Source organism: Elephantulus edwardii, unplaced genomic scaffold, assembly GCF_000299155.1.
Source record: "Elephantulus edwardii isolate Elephantulus edwardi_28Jun2011 unplaced genomic scaffold, EleEdw1.0 scaffold00001, whole genome shotgun sequence".
NCBI classification, from domain to species: Eukaryota; Metazoa; Chordata; class Mammalia; order Macroscelidea; family Macroscelididae; genus Elephantulus; species Elephantulus edwardii.
The window spans coordinates 23,536,039-23,556,082 of NW_006399751.1; the positions used below are offsets into that span (position 1 = coordinate 23,536,039).

At 40.5% G+C, this 20,044-nt stretch overlaps 1 pseudogene; it reads right to left on the reverse strand.

Annotated features, from left to right (window-relative positions):
* Positions 1-4,718: 4,718 nt before the first annotated feature.
* Positions 4,719-20,044, reverse strand: part of LOC102871797 — a 78,650-nt pseudogene continuing 63,324 nt past the window's right edge.

Genomic DNA, 20,044 nt, shown 5'->3' on the forward strand with positions numbered 1-20,044 from the left:
AACAACAATGCATCCTTGATTATAGCAACTTGAGGTTTAAATTTGTTCTTTAGTTCCTTGAGCTTAGAAAGGGTCAAACTGAGGTGGATTGATTCAGTGACTGGGGTAATTGGGATGGGTGTATCAGAGGCAATGTGATCGGCACAGGACAGAGAAGAGTTTAGGGCTCTTGTATATAGAGAGGGTCACTATGAGTTGTAAGCAACTTGACAGCATATAACAAGAACAACAACAACATTTAATTCAGCAGATTAGGCACAAAACTCTTTTGTAATCCCGAGACTACATGCAAATCGGTGTGTGCTCCGTGTCCAAATCAGACAATATCCTATTTCACAGGACATAGTGAAGAAGATCTGGTGGGTTAGTGGTAAGGAATTTCACTGCCAACACACAGGTGCACTGCTTGAATCCACCAGTTGCTCTGCAGGAGAAAGATGGGCAATCTTACTGCCTCTGAAAACCTGCGGGAGGGTCTCCTATGGGTCAGTCCCAACACAATGTTACACAACAACAACAGGTTGGATGTCAAGCAATGCATAGCTATGTATCATTCCCACTTTGCACAGGAAGAAAATGAGGCTGAAGGATCTGAAAAAAGGAGAAAACGTCTGTGTAGACTATCTCTTAAATATTCTTAGTCCCTGTCACTTTTCAGACTGATGAAAGTTTTCTATCTCCTCTAGAAAAATCTTGAGCATAGTTTTACAGGTAGTAGAACTAGCAAGAAATCAGTCCAAGGAAATAGTTTTCAGTGGACATAAATGTGTGTTAAAAAAGAGCAGAAACAGGAATACTTGAAAATGTAGTGAGTTCCTTATCAGAGAAGTGCTCAGCTGAATGGGGCCAGTTTTTCTGGGACATTACAGAAGAGAGACTAAAGTGAGCAGAAGACTAGTCTATCATTTAAAGTCACCTTTTGTTACACTGTTGTGAGCCTAAATCAGTCATTTCTGTTTACTGGCAAAACAAGTTTAAAATTAGTCATTAATAGGAGGAGCACTCTGACAATATGGGGATTGTAATCAATGCCCTAAAACAAAATGTGTGTGACTGGTTAAATAAAACACCAATTTGTTCTGTAAACTTCCACTCAAAGACAATTAAAAAATTTTTTAAGCCTTACTACAGTTCCCCCCCCCACAAGGCCATTAAAAAAAAATCCTAAACAATGTAGTTCCTCATCTAGATATAATAGCTATGCAAGGTATTTGAAAATAATCCCATCCAAAAGGAAAAAAGACACCCAACTGTTGATCTTAATGAGATATAGACATTGTAATAATAAAGATGGATACCTTGTTCTTTAACTTGCCCCCAAGACAAACACCATATTCGCCAGACCCTAAAAAGATGGAGTCTTTGATGAGAACATTTACTAGTTTCCAATTTTTTGTTAATTTGTTTGCATAAATATAAGAACTCCAGTTTTCCTGCCTTGCTCCCCAGATTCGTTCCTCAATGGCTGAAGGATAGCTCCCTGCCTATTCTGATTTACTTCCTATTTGCATCAGATTTCACCACGAAATTTGGCCCCAGCTGTTAACAGAGCACAGGAGCTAACACTTTGTTCATCACGTGCCATTCCCAGCAGATGCCTGACAGCTTGGAATATGAGTAAAATATTCATTAACTCTTGCAGGTAGAAAGGCCAACGGAGGGGAAGTTGCAACTCATAACTACAAACCCTTAATTTGGTCACTCAAAGCAAGATGGATGAGGGCAAGGGATTAAAGCTCAATAGAGAAATAGATTGCATCCAGGACACCAGGCCGAAGAAGATCTGGTTTAATTAAAGGCTGCTGTAACCTGCAGGTTCCAGTCATTAAAAAATAAAATAAAACCAAGAGCAGAAAGCTGACGCGCGAAGACACACACACACACACACACACCAGTTACCTACCTCCCAGATGTTCATTCACTGGACTCACTGCAGGGACAGATGTGCACCTTTCCCCCCTCGGAAGAGTCGTGGGAGCCAAAAGTGCATCGCGCGCGCCCTGAAGGCTTCGTGCCCCGGGTCGGTGCCCGAAGCTCCAGGAACCAGCGTCGTTCTGGGGGGACCTTGCTGGCATCGGCTGGGCAGGAGCCGAGGCCCGGGCAGGGTGCACTCCAGCTGCAAGGGCAGTGGCACCGCCTCCTGATCAGCCTCGGGCTCACGCAAGGGGCAGCGTTTGGAGGACGGGGCGTCCTCTGATCGCGCTCCGGGCTCAGGCGCCTCCTCCCTCGACCGCCGCTCTCGCCGCGCGCCTCCCGCGGGTTCGCGCCCGGCACCCGCCTGCCGGGCCCCGCAGGTGGCAGCCGAGGGGGCTCCGCGGCCGAGCGCGCCCTCTGCGGGCTGCACGCGAGCGCCGGCGGCGGGGAGCCACGCGCACGTCCGCAGGCGCCAGGGCGGCTGCAGAGGCGGGGCGGGGTGGGGCTGTGTCTCCAAGGTCAGGACCACCATCGTCCATCGTCTGAAGGAATCAGATCCCAGAAAGCCCCCTGAGACATAACCGAGCAAGCCCTTGGCCTCAAGCATCCATCCGAGTCACTTGACTGCCAGCTTAAAGCAGTGGTTTGAAGGAGTTCACCAGGGCCTGTCTCCTGGAGAACCTTCCCCCTCCTGCCCCTCCCTCAGACCCTCAGTTCGGCTTTTGAGACTCAGATCCAGGTTTGACAACCAAACTCGCTTTGAGCCCAAGACTCCTCTGCAAGCCCAGGCCAGGGATTCTGCCCTTCCCAACTTCGTGCCCTGAGAATATGCAAAAGTGCTTAAAGCACAAAACATTTGTAAGACAGGGCCTTATGGTAATTAGTCAGCCTTCAAGCCTCATGGCCCATTCCCATGGCTCAACTTGTAGCTAAATAACAGAGAGACTGTTAAGGTAAGGTAGCACCCTTCAGAAGCAGCAACCCTAGATTAAAAGGGTCACGGATGAAAATCAGAAGGCAGGAAAGAAGGGTGAATGGATATGATCAGCACAAGAAGGGAATGGGAAGAGCGCTGTTAAGTTGTGGGGATTGCAAGCAATGTCTCAAAACAAGATGGGTGTATCAACTGTTGAATAGAAAACTAATTGTTTAAACTTTCACTGAAATCAGAAAAAATATTTTAAAACTTACAAACCTGTATTCAACTAAAAACAAAACACCTTAAAACCCACTTTCTCCCCTTTTTTAAACATTGAACCTCAGCACATAGCTATTACTAAGTCTTATCCTCCACACCACATTCCATATGGGGGCTTCATCAGCATAATACCAAACAACAGGAAAAGCTCCAAGAGAATCACTGTTCTGTTGTGCTTATTGCTCCCCTCAACTTTGACTTCAAGTCCATGTATGCAGAGTTGCTCCATAAGATTTTCCAGGTTGTGATCTTTCAGAAGTTGATAACCAAGCATATACCCGTAGGCAACTGTAAGTCGATTCAAATTGCTAGTCTTTTGGCTAGTAGAAACCAATGGTAAAAACCAGTTTAAGCCTCCAAGTGACTCTGCTATAAGGGCTTGTTGTTGAGCTGATTTCATCTTACAGCAACCCATGAAAACAGTGCTTGGCTGCGATGCGATCTTTACAGAAAGGAATCCTCTCTACATTGGTCAAACTTTCAGCTGCTAACAAACCTAAAGGTTAAACCTAATTAAACATACACTGCTGAGGACAAACCTAGCAGTACATTCAGATATGCATGTGCTAAGAATTTCATGTAAATTTGGCCAAGAGATACAGTTACCTATTCTGAAGAGGCTATAGATGAATCTTCATGTCTAGAATGTCAAGTTCTTGAATAGAGATGTATAATACAAAGGCTTTAAAAAAGGCAAAACCAGAGATGGTATATTGATTCTTTACCACTTTCTGTAACCCAAGCCAGCTGAGCATGTTTCTGAGGTGAAGAACTAGCTGTAGGTATGAGAATGATGTTCTAGCCTTTACTCCCAGTTTTTCCTATATCATCATCATCATCACCACATCACTTCACATCATAGCTGAGTTGAAATCTTGGAAATCATAACTATAGGATCTCTTCCAATTTTAAGTTTTCCCAGATTCAAAGATGATCTGATAGGTGAAAAGACATTTTCTAGGAGTAAAAATGTCTAATTTTGATATCATGATTACGATGTCAGTCTGGAGACTAAGGTGCACCTGATTCAGGCCATGGTGTTTGCTGTTGCATTCTATGCACTAGAAAGCTGGACAATGACTAGGGATGATAGAAGGAGAATTGATGCCTTTGAGCTGTGGTGCTGGAGAAGAGTGTTGAATATACCATGTACTGCTAGAAGAATAATCAAGTTTGTCCTGGAGGGGGTGAAGCCATGCTGCTCCTTGGAGGCAAGGATTCTTCTGAAGCTTCATTTGACATACTGTGGACATGTTGCAAGGAGGGACCAGACCTTGGAGAGGGACATCATGCTTGGGAGGGTGGTGGGACAGAGCAGGAGAGGAAGACCCTCGATGAGATGGATTGATTCAGTGACTGGGGAAATGGTGGTAGGTGTGTCAGAGACAATGAGATTGGCACAGGATAGAGCAAGTTTTAGGGCTGTTGTACATAATAAGCTCACTATGAGTCTCAAGCGACTCAATGGCATATAACACCACCACCACCAACATGCTATTATGCCCAAAATAAGTTTTGTGTTTTTTTTTTTAATGTTCAATTTCCTTTAATGACCCCTCTTCTCCCCAGAGGGCAAGTGCAGGCAGCGAGGTGACAAGCTGTTGGCTCATTTGAGGATCTTGCCCTGGTTGAAGGCCTTGCCCATGTGCTGGGCAGAAGAAATACTCTAGAACCAGCGTGTGGGCCTCCTCACTGCCAGGATCCAGTTTCCATCACGTGTGGGACTCATAGTCCACGTGCCAATCTGGACTCGGTGGGAAGGCAAGCTCTTGGCCTGTGAAGACCAGACTCCAGTAATGGATCGGCTATTGTTGGTTCAGAAGAGGATGACACAGGCTGAGGCGTTCTTCCGCAGGTTATGCAGTCGCTGGAACATGCCAGTGATGAGGTTGCAGCTCATGAAGGTCTGGGTGAGCTCCCCCGGGAAGCGGTACTCGGCATGCCACAAGGACCAGCCGTCCTTAACCAAAATGCTCCCCAGAATAGGGCAGGGCCACAAACAGCATGTCCTCACTGGAGTACTTGCGCTTAAACTCGTCCAACACGAAGGTCCTTTTGGGCCGGTGAGCAAAAGAGTCCTTGGCCTTTGGCTCAGCAGCGAGCGTGCGCTCACACTCGTCCATCTCTTCAGGAGCAGGAGCAGCAGCTGCCTTTTCCTCTTCCTTCCGCTCAGCCTGGGCCTTCTGCTTCTCCTCCGGGGGTCCTTCCTCTTTCCGTGGGACGTCTTTTTAAGGCTGGCTTTCTGCAAACTTTTTAGCATCGAACTGGGCCATCTTCTCACAGAGCTTCTCCTCCCCCAAGACCACCCGGAACTGGGACTGGTTAATGCAGATGAGGAGTCAGCGGTTGGTATTCGGGAAGACCAGGTGGAAAGAAGGCCCTAGCACCTGTCTGTAGAGCCCCAATGGGGTACAGACGACAGTGATGTCAACCGAGGTCACACGTTCATCCAGCAGGAGTCCTTGTTTTCACATGAACATCCAGGAGGCCCAGAAGTCACCTCACATCCTTCAAAATAAGGGTGGGGTTTTTAAAGCTGTATTTTATAGGTCATTCTAGTCTTAAGAATTACATTATTAAAATAAAAAGTGATTAGCATCACTTTGCTGCTATCATTCATTCACTCATTGCAATCAAGTTGGAACGGACTCAGCTGACCCTCCAGTGAGTTTTCAGAGGCTGTAAATCACACGGAAGGTTGCTTATATTTCTCCTTTGGAGCTGATGGTGGATTCAAATCACCTGCCTTTGGGTTGGCAGCACAATTCCTTATCCACGAGACTACCAAGACAAAGATCAACTCACCCTTTAAACCTTCACTTTCCTGGGGGAAAATTCCTTTAACTTTTTCTTACCAGCTCTCTCTTTTAAATTCACATCTGTCAGGCCTCTCTAGATCCATTTCTGGTTACAAAAGTAATTAAATATCTGATCACCCAAGCTAGGAAAACATCCCACATGAAAGTCTAATTAGTGCACAGCATTAAAATATTATGAAACAGTATTTCCCTCCTCTGTGCTTTAGTTATCTAAGGAAACTCTAACAGAAATAGCCAAGCGTATGGCTTCAACAAACAACTCTGTTTTCTCATGATTTACGGGACTCTAGGGAGAACAACTCTGGCGGCTAGGGGATAGGTGTGCCAGAGACGATAAGGTTGGCTCCGGATAGAACAGGATTCAGAGCTGTTGTACATAGGGTTGTTATGGGTCACATACGACTTGACGGCACAACAACAACAAGGGAAACAAACTTATCTCTTTTCCGCTTCTATTCAAAGGCTGGACTTCTCTGAGAGTCAAATCCACTAGCTACTCTGTAGGAAAAAGATAAGCCATCTCCTATGTGATTTACAATCTAGGAGGCCCAGTGGAGGGTCAGATATGAGACAGTTCTAACTGGACAGCAGTGAGAGAATGAGAGAGTCTTGAGAGCAAGTAGCATAATATCTGTCATCCTCCATTTACCCTTGCTTGCTGTATACTTATCCTGCTTTTTTAAGTCACGGAGGAGATTGATTAAAAATACACTCCTCCATTTACCCTTGCTTACTGTATACTTATCCTGCTTTTTTAAGTCACGGAGGAGATTGATTAAAAATACACTCTACATTGAATTTACCTCATTATCATGTCTTGGTGTAAACTCAACTTACAAAAACCCTATATATCAGAGTAAAACAGCCTTTGAATTTCCTGTATGGGAAAAACTCAGCAAAGTAGTGAAAAGACATGCTGCTGACTGGGAGAGTATCTTTAGTAACTATCTAATAAGAATCTAATTAACCAAAATAGATAAAAACCTTGACAACTTCATAATAAAAAGGACAAATAACCAATTATAATATAGGTAAAAGACTTGAATAGACATTACACCGAAGACAATCAAAGGACCACCAAATACATAAAAATCTGCTTACAATCATTAGTTATTAGAGAGATGCAAATTAAAGCCACAGTAATGTGTCATTTCATTTGTACTAGGATGGCTATGCTGCAGCCCATTGCACAGTCCCTTGGTCTATTCAGCTTGTCTTTTTTTCTTTCTTTGACCCCCTACCCTTCCCAGCATGATATCTTTTCCCAAGCAACATGTCCAAAGTATGTGAGATGAAGTTACCCCACTTTTGCCTCTATAGAGTATATTGATTACACTTCCAAGACATATTTGTTTTTTCTTTTGGCAGCCCATGGTACGTCCAATACTCTTCACCAACACCACAGTTCAAATTCATTGATTCTTCTTCAGTCTTCCATATTCATTGGAATGCATTGGAGGCAACTGAAAAGACCATGACTTAGACTTTAATATTTTTGCTTGTTAGAGATCCTTGACAGGAGATTTCCTCAGTGCCTCTTTAATTTCTTGACTGCTACTATCATGGGTGTTGTTTATAGATCTGAGCAAAATGAAATCCCTAACAACTTCAATCTTTTCTCCATCTGTCATGTTGTTGCTTATTCGTCCAATAGTGAGGATTTTTGTTTTCTTGATGTTAAGTTGTAATTCATATTGAAAGCTGTAGGGTTTGGGGTTTTTTTTATCTTCTTCAGTAAGTGATTCAAGGCTTCTTCACTTTCTGCAAGCAATATTGTTTCACTTGCATAACTCAGGTTGTTGATGAGTCTTTCACCAATTCTAATTCCACATTCGTCCTCATACAGTCCAGCTTCTCGTATGATTTGCTCAACGTATGATTGAAAAAGATTGAAAAAGTATGGAGAAGTATAAAACCCTGATGCACACATTTCCTAGTTTTAAACTATGCAGTGCTCCCTTGTTCTTTTTATATAACTGCTTCTTGGTCTATGTATAGTTTGTGTGTGTGTATGTGTGTGTGTGTGGGGGGGGTTTAGTGTTATTATTAAATTTTATTAGTTTTAATGAACATTTACAGAGATTTTGGGTTTTCATTCATTCATTGTTGCACTGTTTTCTCCACCCTCATCCCCAGTTCGTTCTTCTTCCCCCCCCCATGTCTGTTTTAATTGTCCAATTGCCACAGTGCTTGTCAGTTCTGATTAATCTCCTTTGTTAGTGTGTCCCTTGCCATTCCCTATCACTCCTCCCTGAGAGAGACTTCACCCTGATTCATAAGGAAAAGGGGATGGCGTATTCTCTTAGCTACTTCCTGCTGAAAAGGGACGCTGTGGGTTTCAGGGTGAAGGTCTTCTCTTACTACTCTAAAGGGCCCCTTTGGCAGTAGGAAACACAGACTATTATGGAGATTGATTTTGGAATTTAGATGCACTGTTATCAATTGTGCTTAGCCGTACATGTTCATATCCTTGAAGATGTATCATGGAAGTGTTGCAGCCTAGAAGATACAAATTTAACTAACAAGTTAAAAGTGCATGAGCCAAAAATTGAAAAGCAATAATATTCTGAGTAGAGGTTCTAACATGAGCACAATTAAATATTATGAAATTCCCAGAATGTTAACTTCTCAATGTTATCCATAACTTATTATGATGTGCACAAATACCTTTGCATAATCAATAAAACACAGGTAAACATTTTCATAGTATATACCTGTAAAAAGTTGAATTGGCAAAAATGATGTGATAGATACAACAATGATAAAGAAAAGAAAAAGTAACCATTGAAGCTGCTTATGTACACCCCAAAAAACCTGTGGGATCTGGTTTCTTGTTTTGAAGTTTTACATCATCATCATTTCATGGGGTCCCAGTTAATTATACTAACATCAAGAAGGCAAAGATTCTCACCACTGGCCAAATGGCAGCACTGTGATAGATGGAAAAGAGATTGTGGTTGTTAATAATTACAGCTTGCTCAGCTCCACAATCAACACTGTCGACACTAGCAATCAGGAAATGAAAAGACAAATAGCACTGGGAAAATCTGCTGTCACGGACCTCTCCAGAGTACTGAGGAACAATGATGTCAGTCTAGAGATTAAGGCGAGCCTTATGTATGCCATGATTTTTGCAATTACTTGTCATGCATCAGAGAGCTGGACAATGACAAAGGATGACAGAAGATGAATTGATGTCTTTGAGCTGTGCTTCTAGAGAAAAGCCTTAGACATACCATAGACTGAGAAGAAAACAAATAGGTCTGTCTTAGAGAGGGTAAGACCAAGTTTCTCCTTGGAGGCTAGGATTTTGAATCTCTGTCTCCCATACTTTGGGCATGTGGCCATGATGTCCTTGGAGAAAGACATCAAACTCAGAAGGATGGAAGGACGGAGCAGGAGAGGAAGACCCTGGATGAGATAGACTGATAAATGTATTAAATTAACTGGAACAATAGGGGGTAAGTATGTCAGAATCAGTGAGACTGGCTCAGGACAGGGCAGCCTTCAGAGCTGTTATACATAGTGTTGCTATGAGTTGCAGGCGACATGACAACACAAAACAACAAAACCAACAGTAAGTACTTCTGTTTCACTTCCTAGTTGTAGTTCATTATGTAGTACTTGAGATCTTAAAAGCTTGCAAGTAGGCACACAAAGCACAATAAGTGTCTATTTTCCTGCTGCAATGGAAAAGGAAGGACAGTCAGGAATAGGAGGTGGATATGGAATATGTGACTAGTTGCCTCTGTGAACAACCACTTCCTTTGCCATGAGACCAGAAGAACTAGATGGTGCCTTGCTACCACTATGGAACATTTGATTAAAGATTCTATACAAGAACCCTCATAGAAAAGGGGTGGGGGGGGGAAATAAGAACAGAAGTTCATATTCTCATGAACTCTGGACTTTCTGAAGCCTTGGCGTCTGGATGAACCTTTGAAACAATTTCCTCAAGGTAATCTTTAAACCTTAAAAAAATATGGATGCCATATAGTATTGCATGCTTCCCCCGACTTTTCTTTTGAGCATATAGGACTTTTAATATACTTGCTTTTATCATTTCACTAGCCTGGTGGTTAAAAGAGGGGGTGAGTCCCCCAATTTGATCCTAATTCTGGATTTTCATTCATTTGTTTACTAGTTTATGACTTTTAAATTAAAAGTAAATGTTTGACAAAGATGCTTTGACAGTGGGCATTGCTATGGAAATCTGTTTTGGAAACATTAGGGAATCTACAAAATATATTTGAATGGATGTTCATGTAGATAAGGAACAATTCCAAATTTCTTTTTCTTAAGTGAGCAGAAGCAACGCTAAGAGGTCACAGACAGACTCAGTGCAACTTGCCGTGTCTGAACTGACTCATCTTTCTCCACAGTTGTAGTTGATAGGTTTGAACTGCCAATCTTCTAGCTAGCAGCCCAATATTCAGCTTATTCTGCCACTAGCACTCTTAATTAAATGCGCAAGGAGGTAGATGTGGATAGAAGAGAGTTTATATAACTGTTTAACCATAGGAGGATGCAAGAAGCAGTCATCCAAAAAGAAGAAGGGAACACAACATAGTTTAAAAATCAGGAAAAGTGTGTGTCAGTCAGGGTTATATCCTTTCTCTTCCTCTGTTCAATCTGTGTACTGATGAAACCATTTGAGAAGCTGGACTACATGAAAGCCCTCCAGCAGGAGCTGTAAATAGCATAGGAGGAGATTTCCCATATTTCTCCCATAAAGCAACCGGTGGGTTTGAACTGCCAGAGATGTGCTGCCTTTGAGTTAACAGTGAGTTCAGTTCCCAGTGGACTATGTCCCCAAAGACAGACTTGAATTTCACGAAGAAAGACCTGGCCATTGATTAGAGTTTTACCATTTAAGACAGGATGGAGTACTCTGTGAAATAGTGAGCTTCCTAGTCCCAAGACTTATCTACCAGAAGTGAGATAATCCATCTGAGATATTTTAATAGGAATTTCTTTAAAAAGAACATAAAATTCTATCTCCTCTAAGAAAATTTTTCTGGAGCAAAGACTCTATGATCTTGGATGTTGTTTTGGAATATGAATATGTATAAGGTTGGACTGCATCCATTCCAGAGCTACAGACTTCATTCTGATGTCTCCGTGTGTGTGCCCTTTACAAGGACGGATATATCCTGCTGTGATCCTTGGAAGAGGAGGCAATTTTCCATCTTTACAATGCAATGCTGCTATTTCGTTAAAAAGCAAATCAACGTTCAAGGTTGAACGAACTCTTAGTTGAAGAATTCCAGTTACGTCAACATAAAAAGCTGCCTCTGGTGGTCTAGTGGGAAAGGAATTGCGCTGCCAACCTAAAGACAGGCAGTTCAAATCTAGAACTGCTATGCAGGCAAAGATAGGCCATCTCCCATGCGGTTTATAGCCTCTGAAAACCTGCTGGGGGGTCAGTTATGAGTTAGCTCTGACTCAACAACATCTATGCAGTAGTATTTTATGGCTTTTTTCCATTTAGCTACTAACCTCACCTCACAGAGTAGAGAGATACTCCGACTTGGAATACTGATAATTACTATTTATTGAGCATCTATATGCAGGAGCCATAGAGGTTGTCATATGCTATCCCATTTATTCCTATTTAAATTATATTCTCTGAAGTATGTATGGGTTCACTTTTATATATGAAGAAATGGAAAAATAAAAGGCATCTGCTAATATGTGGCAGGAATTGCACTTGAACACAGGTCTGAATTCAAAGCTGATGGCCCTTATATTATTCTATTTTCTTTCTAACTATCATAAAACAGTGAATATAACTAGGTTATGTTAATAAGTTAGATAGTTCTCTGTTAAAATATACTACTCCACATCTGGACTTGATATATGAACAATGAAAATTTTTTTTATCAAAAGCAAAGCTTTATAAGGTTCCTCCTATGAATATATAGCTTCTTTTCTATTTTCAAAAAACTTCTACATCTGCTCCTTACTTATTACATAGCTATTGGGCCACAAATATATATATTTCAGATTTTAGAAAAGCAATTTGGGAGCTGATTGTTTGTATTATCATATCTCTCAGTAGGGGAGGAATCAGGCCCTGCACTCCGTGTAACACATGAAAATTTCTGCATCAATACACAAAGTAGAGTGTAGACTATGAAGAAGCCTACACAGTACAAGTTAGGAGTTACCTTGAATTAATACATAAAATTTCTTTTCAGAGCTTTTTAGATTTCAGAATGGTAGACTAAGGGATGATAGATCTGAACCTTGTCTATTTTAAAAACATATATGGTAAAATATTGTATTAAATGTAATTAAATAGTATAATGTTGTTACTTGCCCTTTTCTATTCAAATGTATACTTGAGAGATAAGCGTTTTATTAAGTTAGCTCCAGTTAATTGATTTTTTAAAATTTTTTTTCAATTAATTGATTTAATTGCTATATTGATGCCTCTGTATGAGATCTCTACTTATTTGCCTTCTTGTGGACAATGAGGTTGTCTCCAATGTGATGCTCTTGCAAGTTATGCTACAAGGAATACTATTTTATAGGAATTCTTTTAGTCTATTTAGAACATTCTGAAAATAGAAAGAAGGTTCTTCTTCCAAGAAGACACAGTCTTGTACATAGGTACTTGAGTCCCCACTGAATTCCTTGCCCAGGTGCTGTCGTGCAATAGAAAAGCTATACCACCATATGTATTTCCTTAGAAATGGAATTGCTGAGTTACAGGATATATATATCCTGTATATATATATATATATATATATTTCCCCCCCCCCCCAGAGATCTCTGTAGGCTAAATAATGACACCTGAAAGATGTCTGTGTCTATATGGTAAAGAGACTTTGTAAATGTGATTGTTGTTGTTTTTTGTTATGTGCAATCAATTCAACTACCACTCATAATAACCCTATGCTCAATAGTTCTGAACCCTGCTCTATCCTGAGCCAATCTCACTGTCTCTGACACACCTACCTCATTACCCCAGTTACTGTGTCAATCCATCTCATCTGGGGTCTTCTCCTCCTGTGCTATCCCTCTACTGTTCCAAGTATCATATCCTTCTCCAAGGACTGGTCCCTTCTGGCAACATGCCCAAAGTATGTGAAGCAGAGCCTCAGAATTCTTGCCTCTAAGGAGCATCTTCATTTCACCCTCACCAACACATACCTCTTAGGTCTCTTGGCAGTTCATCATATGTTCAAGACTTTTCTCTAGTACCACAATTCAATGACATCTATTCTGTCATCTTTGGTCATTTCCAGCTCCTTAATGAATAGCAAGTAATTGCAAAGATAATGGCTTGGAATGGGTGCATGTTAGTCTCTAGATGTATCATTGCTCTTCAGCAATCTGGAAAGGTCGCTGATAGCAGATTTTCCTAATGCAGTTCATTATTTGATTTCCTGACTGCTAGTGTTGATTGTGGAACCAAGCAAGCTGAAATTGTTAACAATCTCAATCTCTTTTCCATCTCTCATGGTACTGCCCAGTTGTGAAAATCTTTTCTTGTTGTTGCACTTCAAATATACTGCAGACTTTGATCCTCTGCAGCAAATGCTTCAGGCCCTTCTAAGTTTCAGCAAACAAGGTTTTGTCATCTGCATAATCCTGGTTGTAAATGAGTCTTCCTCCAATCTGATTCCACTTTCCTCCTTGTAAAGTCCACCCCTCTAATTATCTGTTCTGCATAAAGATTGAAAAGGTATGGAGACAGGGACACATCCCTATCTCCTTTCCTAATTTTGAACCACATAGTGTTTCCTTGCTCTGTTCTGAAGACTGCCTCCTGGTCCAAAAATAGATTTTGCATAAGCACAATCAAGTGCTCTGGGAATCCCATTCTTCTCAAGGTTAGCCACAATTTGTTGTGATCCACACAGTCAAATGCCTTTCCATAGTGAAATATTGATATTCTCCGCTTTCATTCAAGATCCATCTGACATTGGCTCTGGTGGTGCTGTGTTTTTTTCTAAATTCAGTTTGTATTTCCGGTAGTTCTCTATTGATGTACTGTTCCAGTTGTTTCTGGATAATCTTTAGCAGAATTTTGCTTGCATGTGATATTAGTAATATAATTTTATAATGTCGGCACTCTGTCAGATAACTTTTTTTGGGAAAGGGAATAAGTATGGATCTCTCCCAGTCAGTTGGCCAGGTGGTTGTCCTCCACCTGGTGAGCACTTCCAGGGCTGCATCTGTTCGTAATGGGGATATTATCTGAGATTACAGAGGTGGTCCGCAAATCACAAATGTAGTAACAGGTGTCCTCATAACGGGATGTAATTACAAGTGTCATAATTACAGATGTCCTAATAATGGAATGTAATTACAGTTGTCTTGATAAGAAGTTATCAGGGGAAGATTTGCCTCCAGAAGAGGTGAAGATGTGATAACAGAATAAGAGATTGAAGCATACAACAAGAAATCAAAGAATGCCAACAGCCTCCTGAAATTGAAAGAGGCTAGAACAGGTTCTCCCAAAGTGCCTCCAGAGAGAGTACAGCCCTGCTAATACCATGATTTTGGCCCACAAATACATATTTCATAGTTTTAGACTCCAGAAATATAAAAGAATAACTTTGTTTTTTTCTAAACTACCACACTTGTAATAATGTTACAGAATCATAGAAAAGGAATATAGTGTATAAAGAACTTATAACAATTCACACTGTTCACAACAATAGCAATATATTTCTGCCTTATCTTAGAAGTTTGTTTTTTATTTTAAATCAAAATAGCAAGTGAATAAGTCGAACTTCCTGGTTTTAATTTGTGAAGCTCCATCTCACATACTTCGGGCATGTGACCAGGAGAGACCGATCCTTAGAGAAGGACATCATGCTTGGAAGGGTGGATGGACAGAGCAGGAGAGGAAGACCCTGGATGAGATGGATTGATACAGTAACTAGGGCAATGGAGGTAGGAGTGGCGGATTCAGTGAGACTGGGTCAGGACAGGTTTCAGAGCTATTGTGTATAGGGTTGCTATATATATGAGTCACAGGTGACTTGACGGCACATAACAACACAATAACTTATCATTACCAGTAAGATTGCATATCTCAAATCCATACGGATTTCCTCTTTTAGAAATTGTATATCTAAATCTTTTGGCAATTTTTCTTGGTCTACTCTCAGTGATTTGTAAAGGGTGTAAATTTATAGATATAAATGCTTTATCTGTTGTATACTTTTCAAATATGTTCTTCTAATTCGGCTTTCCAGTTCAGCTTAATGGCACAGTCTTTGTAATGTGCCATAGTAGATTGCAACTGATAGTGACCCTATGAATGATGGATCTGAGCCTTGCCCTACCTTGTGCCATCCTCACCATCTTCTTCATGTTTGAGGCCAATGGTGCAGTTGCCATCCAATCCATCTTATTGAGCATCATTCTCGTCCACCTTTCTCTCCACCTTACCAAGCATGATGTCCTCCAAATCCATGATCACCCAACCTGAACAACATCCAAAGTACGTGAGATAAAGCTTCGAAATCTTTGCTTTCCAGTAGCACTCTGCTTTATTAAAGATAGATTTGTTCATCTTTCTGGTAATCTGTGGGATGTTCAGTATTCTACTCCAGCACCATAACTCAAAGGCAGAGATTCTTCTATCATTCTTAGCTGTTGTCCAACTTTCAGAAGCATAGCAAATAATAAGAAAGATCATGACTTGGATCAGACACATCTTATTCTTTAAGCTGACATCGTTGCTCTTCAGCACTTTGTCATGGGCCCTGACAACAAATTTTCTCAATGCATGTATCTTTTGATTTCCTTCCTGGTAGTTCTAAGGATATTGATTATAGATCCAAGTAAGATGAAATTGTTGACAATTTCAATCTTTTCTCCATTTATCATGATGTTGCCTATAGGCCTAGTGGTGAGGATTTTTGGTTTCTTGATGAGATGTAATCCATATTGAAGGCTGTAGTCTTTGCTCTTCTGCAGCAAGAGTTTCAAGTCATCCTTACTTCCAGAAAGAAAGCGGTGCCATCTTTATAATGCAGTTTATTGACAAGTCTTCCTCTGATCCTGATGCAACATTCTTGTTCATAAAGTCCAAACTCTTGAATAATTTGGAATAACAAGTTCAAAATCAGTTTATTTTAATAGAACTTCACTTTAACCACTTGACCATCTCATCGCTGTTGTTGTTAGGTGCCGTTGAGTTGAAAACAACTCATCACACTTTCTGACACACAAGAGCCCACTGCCACAATCACCGTGTCAATCCAACTGATTGAGGGTCTTCTCTTTTGCCAACCCTCCACCCTTCCCAGCATCATGTCCTTTTCCAAGGAATAGCACCTTCTAGGAACAAGTTTGAAGTATGTGAGGCGAAGCCTCTTCCTTCTTGCCTCCAAAGAGCACTTGGGCTTCACCATCTCTAAAACATATCTGTTTGTTCTCTTGGCTGTTTGTGGAATGTCCAGTGCTCTTCTCCAACAGCACAGCTTAAAGACATGAATTTGTTTTCTGTCATCCTAACTCAATGTCCAGGTCTTGGATGCTCAGCTAGTAATCAGAAAGACTATGGCTTGAATCAGACACACTTTATTACTCCTCAATAATTTGGAGTGGTCCCTAACTGCAGATGTTCCCAGTGTAATGCATCTCCTTATTTCCTGACTGCTGGTACCACGGGTGTTAACTGTGGATTCAAACAAGATGAAGCTGCTGACAGCGTCAATCACTAGTTTACTATAAAGTATTAAAATTCCTCCATCTGTATTTAATTTGTTTTTAGATTTTTCTTTAAAAATCCTTCCCTAACTTAGTGACAATTAGGAGGTTGCAGAGTTAGGTGGGCAGAAGGAGGGGGTGAAGGAATTAGGAAAGCAGCAGCAGGGACTTGAAATGATAGGGTAATTATGGGCATAGGTCAATAGTTATTCATTTTATAAAATACAGTACATGGGAATGATTGTAAGAAACACAATGTGAATGACAGAAAGTGTGACATACAATGTCCATGAATTTTGTATGGAAAATAATTAATAATAATAATAATAATAAATTACCTTAGTTTTTCATTTCTGATTCTCAAAATCATCTGTTTGTTTTTTCACATGGATAAGTCATTATTTTATTCTTGAAAAGCCCTTTCATTCTCCACTTGTTTAAAATGTTACTTTATACTTGAAGCAAGTTGACACCTTTTGGGTTAACAGCATGATTCCCTATGGACTACATCATCAGAGATCTCTCTATTTTCTCTCTCTCTCTCCCCCCAATTGAGCAAGCATGGAAGGAGGAGTGGTGTCCACTTCCATAATAGTTTGCCTCCGAAAACCCTGTGAATTTGGAGAGAGGATGAAAGGCACCCAAGCATCAAGGACTCTCCTTCATAGGGTTGCTATGAGTCGCCTGCAACTCGATGGCACTTAACAACAACAACAACATATATATATTTCCCCAATAGGCAACATCATGATATACAGAGAGAAGACTGAAGTTGTCAACAATTACATTTTACTTAGAACTGAAGTCAATATCCATAGAAGTCATGGTCAGGAAGTCAAAAGATGCATTGCTTTGGACAAATAAAGCTATCAAGGACTTCTCCAAAGTACTGAACAGCAAATTATTATTTATTATAGCTTCAAGTCGGAAATAGCTCAAATATTCTACATTAAAATACTATCTGGCAAATATTGTATAGTCAGTGGATGTACAGTTGGGGTTTATTAATTTTTTTTGTACCCTGTGAAAGTCTTTTCATATTTTGTACTTTTTAAAAAATCTGCTAAACTGAGATTAAGTAACATCTACTTGGAAATATCTGATTAAACATAATTGTTTGCAAGGATTGCTGAAAACTTGCAATAGAATTAATCACTAATTTCCCCCCCTCACTCCAGTATAATTCCAAAAATAGGCATAAATTAGATTTAAATTGATTTTCAACAAACATATTCATTTTGTACTGGAATAAGAGCAGTTCATCTTATTAAACTGCAGAAGGAAGTTTTTCAAATAAATATCTTGCAAGGAGACAAAGTTAGTTTTAAAATTAACCATATCACTGTGAATCACCAATTAAGCTATCCTATCATATTGAGGAAGCAGCCATGTTGCTCCTGGTTGGCTCCTCACAGGGTCTTGGGAGGTTCTCCTTGCCAGAAGGAAGGAGCATGGTGGTGTGAGCACAGGAATCGTGGCAAGCTTTTGGAGTCAACTGCTTTCCGCGTGGTATAGCACTGGTCTGTGCATTGCTGTACACAGGTAACTCATGGTTGCTGTGATGCTGAAGACTGTGACAGTGATGTGCCAATCGTGGTAATGGGTACCCATGGTGGACAGTGTTGGCTGGAGCTTCCCAACTAAATCAAGCCTGGAAGCAGGGGTGGCATCCACTTCCAAAATGGCTTGCCTCCGGAAACTCTATGTACGAGCAGTGCTCAGGCCGTTCGTTCATGGGGTCGCTATGAGTCATCTACGACTCGATGGCATCAAACAACAACAGCATCAACAAGAACATCTTATTGATAAGAAGGCTTAATGGCACAATGGTTAAAGAATTCAGTCTTTGACCAAAAGGTCATAAGTTCAAACCTATGGGAGAAGAATAAAGAAGCCTGCTTCTCTCAAGGTTTACAGCCCAAGAAATTCCATGGACAGTTCCACATGATCCTCCCAGGTCACTATAACTTACAAAGAAAATAAAACAACCTGAAGTTACAGGGATTCACTGAACTATCACCACTAAGATGTGTTCTTTAAAACTGAACTTTATGGCCTCTATATTAATATTAGGGCTTTGCTTTATAAAATCTCATGCAGAACTTGTACACAAAATGAGAAGCAAAAACAAATTATTGAAAAGGACAAGGGGATTATACATGGTTTGAAATTAGAAAAGGTATGTCTGTATTCTTTCATCAAACCTGTGTTCTTTGTACACAAAAAATTTGAGCAACAGGACAATTTGAAGATGATTGGAGAAAGGCTCAACAACAATCACATGCAGAGGCTGCAACCTTGCTTGTGGAAAGTGAAGAGGCCTTGAAGCACTTACTAAAGACGATCACAGTGACCTTTCAGTATGGATCACACCTCAATATAAAGAAAACAAATAAACTTTACAACTGGGCCAATAGGCAACCTTATGATAAACAGAGAAGATTGAAGTTGTCAATAATTACATTTTACTTAGAACTGAAGTAAATATCCATAGAAGTGATGGTCAAGAAGTCAAAAGACGTATTGCTTTGGGCAAATAATGCTGTCAAGGACCTCTCTGAAGTACTGAAGAATAAGAATGTCAGTTAAAAGACAAGGTGCACTGGATCCAAGTCATAATATATTCAGTAACTTTATATGCATGGCAAAGTTGGAGAATTAATAAAAAGACCAAAGAATTGATGTTTTTGAACTGTGGTAGTGGCAGAGTATTGTATATACCAAGGGCTGACACAGGGACAAATTTGTCTCCTCAGAAGTACAGCTAGGGTGGTCCTTAGAGGCAAGGTTGGTGAACTTCATATCACATGCTTTGGGCAAGAGATCTCAGTCCTTGGAAGGAGACACCGTGCTTGGAAGATTGCAAGTTTGGCAAAAGAGAAGACCCTTAGCAAGATGTTGAAATAATGGCTGTAACAATGGGTTTAACATGGCAGCGACTGTGTATATGGTTCAGTCCAGGGCAAGGTTTCAATGGGGTATACATAGGGTTGGTATGAGTTGGAGTCAACCTGAACAAAGAAATGATTTCCTTTTTAAAAATAATTAAAAAAAATTTTATTATTGTGTGTGTGTGTACCGTCAAATCAGATCTGGCTGGTACAGGAGGAGATTGTCCCTCCTTCTTCATCAGAGAATCTAGTGGATTCGAACCATGTTACCTATGGGATAGCAGTTCAGCTTCTTGCCACTAGACCACCAGAGCTCCCTAAAAGAAATTATTTCTAAAAAATGAGATAAGACGACTCATTCTGTTAGTAACAAGGAACTGATTTATAGCCTCACTGATTGATTTAGAGCTCATTTCCCTAGCCTCTTATTAAATGTTATGTATGTGACTATATTGCAACAAATGCTATATATTTATGTATCCTCACTTAAAGAGCAGAAATTCTCTCTCTCTCTCTCTCTCTCTCTCTCTCTCTCTCTCTCTCTC